The sequence below is a fragment of the Protobothrops mucrosquamatus genome, unplaced genomic scaffold (assembly GCF_001527695.2).
Source record: "Protobothrops mucrosquamatus isolate PMUCROS unplaced genomic scaffold, P.Mucros_1.0 scaffold173, whole genome shotgun sequence".
Taxonomy (NCBI): domain Eukaryota; kingdom Metazoa; phylum Chordata; class Lepidosauria; order Squamata; family Viperidae; genus Protobothrops; species Protobothrops mucrosquamatus.
The window spans coordinates 724,373-727,598 of NW_015386533.1; positions in this window are offsets into that span (position 1 = coordinate 724,373).

Below are 3,226 nucleotides of genomic sequence, written 5' to 3' on the forward strand. Positions count from 1 at the left end.
CCGGTCGTAAGTCGAGGACTAAACCGGTCGTAAGTCGAGGACTACCCAACCGGTCATAAGTCAAGGACTTTCCCTGCCCGGGAGCGCCACACGTGTGGTTCCACCCCCTGCGCTGGCCGAGGCGTAGCTGGCAAGCGGCAGAGACGGAGCAGGCCGACCACCAGCTGGCCCAGCCCAAGGGAGGTAAGGCACCCGCCGGAAAAGGGAAAAAAAATGGCGGACAAAAAAAATGGCGGACAAAAAAATGGCAGACAGCCTTGCTTGGCGACCCCCGTGAAATGGTCGATCGACCCCAAATGGGGTCCCGACCCACAGGTTGAGAACCACTGCTTTGGAGGCTTTCAATATTAAGGTCAAGCCCTGTGAGGCTGGCGAATTCAGGAAACGAGAACCACTTAGATTTCTGGATGATCTTTATTACTAGTAGGGGAATGTAACAGAAACTTGAAACCCTGGCAAAGCAGTTCTCCAGATCAACTTATATTAAGTGTAAGTAAGGCAGAGTTATTCTAAGTCTTTTTCTCACAATTCCCTCCTCTCCTGAACCAAAGAATCTTTTCTGTACTGGTTTTATTCCTCCTAGAACAGTCTTGCTCCCTCCTTCTTGTCCCCAGGCTCTGTTAGATGTTCTATCACACCATCTTATTTTCTGTCAAATTATGCTCAACCGCTTTTATTCTTGTAATCTGTGCCCAAGTGGCTATTGCTATTAACTAGCAGATAAAGAATCAGTTTTTTTTTAAATTAATGAATGCTTATTTTCCTGCATGTGGATTGCTATCCCAAATCAGTGACAACAAGGATCTAACTGAGCTGCTACATTAATTCCCTAATGATAAATGGATTTTAGCAGAATACTTCAGTGCAAGATTAGATATTAATGACAAGGTTCTTTGGATATGTCAGTAAGACTGGTTTTACTCCCTCCAGAGTTTCAGAGACCATAAACACACAGTGTGAAATAATGAATATGGCAATTATTTTAACAGGAAAGACTGATTGTTATAAATTCTGATTTATCTGCTTGATTCTCCTCTAAACTAACATTCAATTAAAAGGGGGGGGAATGCTATAGATGTGAAAAAAGCATCTTTGGGTTAGTATGGCATTTGATAAAGAAGACCACAACCTACTTCTTAATAAGATAGAATAATGTGAGATAGACAGTACCACCACCAAATGGATTTGCAGTTGGCTGATCAACAATACTCAGTGTGTAATCCTCAATGGAACTAGATCTATGTGGAGGAAAATATGCAGAGGGATACCTCAAGGTTGGGCACAATGCTCTTCAACATCTTCACAAATAACTTAGATGAGGGGATTGAAGGGGCACTCATCAAATTTGTGCATGACACCAAGCTGGAGGGAATTGCAAACACTCTGAAAAGTAGACTCAAGATTCAGAAGGATCTTGATAGACTTAAGCATTGGACCTATCCAATAGGATGCAGTTCAGTGGTGAAAAGGGTAAGGTCCTGCAATTAGGCAGGAAAAACCAAATATACAAGTACATGATAGTCAGTACCTGGCTCAATAGTAGTGCTTATGAGAGGCATTGAGGTGTCCTACCTAGTGGACCATCACTCAAGTGTGAGTCAGCAGTATGCTGCACTGCTAAAAAAAAAGCCAATGCAGTCCTAGGCTTCATCAACAGGGTAATAACATCAAGATCACAGGAAGTGATAGTACTGCTCATTGCACTAATGAGGCCATATTTCAAATACTGTGTCCACATGCCTGGTTTCCACGTTACAAAAAAGATGTTGAGATCCTAGAAAAAAATGCAAAGAAGAGCAACAAAGATGATAAGTGGTCTGCAGGTTAAATAGCTAAGGGAACTAGGTGTGCTTAGACTAATGAAGTGAAGGCTTAGGGGACACATGAAAGCTTGTATTACTTGTATGAGTGGCGGGCTAGCGTGTGTGCAGCTTAACTCACATGAGTGGCAGGCCGGCGCATGCACGAACACACTAGCCCACTGCTTGCATGGGCCAGTTCTCCTCTATCCCCCCCTGACGGGCCGCCAAGCCCTAAATGTTGGGGACCCCTGGATTAGAAGACCGCCAAGGTTCCTTTCAGCTCTATAATTTATGATTCTAATGAAGGATACCAAGCTCATGGCCACCAACACAAACAGTTGCAATTGGATACTGATTACTTTTTTCTCTCAGTGGGAAATTATTAATTATTCTGCGTCCTGATCCAAATACAGCATTGTCAGTTTCACCAATGGATTAATCAGAGCGTGTTATTAATCCATTACAACATGCCAGTTTGGAAAGTATAATGTAATTGTGGGATTTTTGTGGTTTTGTTTCTGCATACATTGTGCAATGTCATCAAACCCTTTCCCAACAGACATGATTTCTGTGGGGCAGTAGATTGCTACCCAGCTTTTCAATAAGAAATGACATCATAGCTAAGTTAACCCATGGATGCTCTTGGATTTAACTGCTAGTTTTTTTTCCCTCCCTCCTTTCTGATATTTGTATTGTATTTAATTGTTCTCTATGTTTAAAAATGCTGTTGTATATTCATTCACTTTTATTTCTCAGAATATTCTTTATGTAAATTCTGTTAATGAACATTAAAGTGCACAAACATAAAAATATTAGATAAATACATAAAGCTTTAGGAAGAAAATAATTCTAGCCCTTCATTAGCTACCATGATTTAAAAAATAAAATATCCAAAGGCCTTCAGCTCCTCATCAACAGAGTCACAGAAATAGCTGAAAAATATGGCTTGAAGCTTAACACCTCAAAAACCAAGATCATGGTCATCAGCAAACAACCCGTTAATTTACCACCAATAAATTCAGAAGGAATACCACTAGAAAAAGTTGAAAGGATCACGCACCTTGGTTCTAATTTACATGAAAGCTGGGACATGACCGTTGAAGTAAAGACAAGGATAGAAAAAGCTCAAACAGCATTCTTCAAAATGAAAAAGGTCTTCTGCAGTCACGACATAAGCCTAAGACTGAAAATCAGGCTTGTCAGATGCTATATTTTTTTCTATCCTGTTCTATGGAATAGAGAGTTGGTCTCTGACAGAAGGCCACCTGAAGAGACTAGAAGCATTTGAAATGTGGATTTACAGGCGGCTGTTACGTATAAGCTGGGTTGACAAGATCAGAAATGAGGAGGTGATAAGCTGCCTGGGAAAGCCAAGGGAAATCATCAAAACAATTAAAAAACGAAAATTAGAATATTTCGGACAT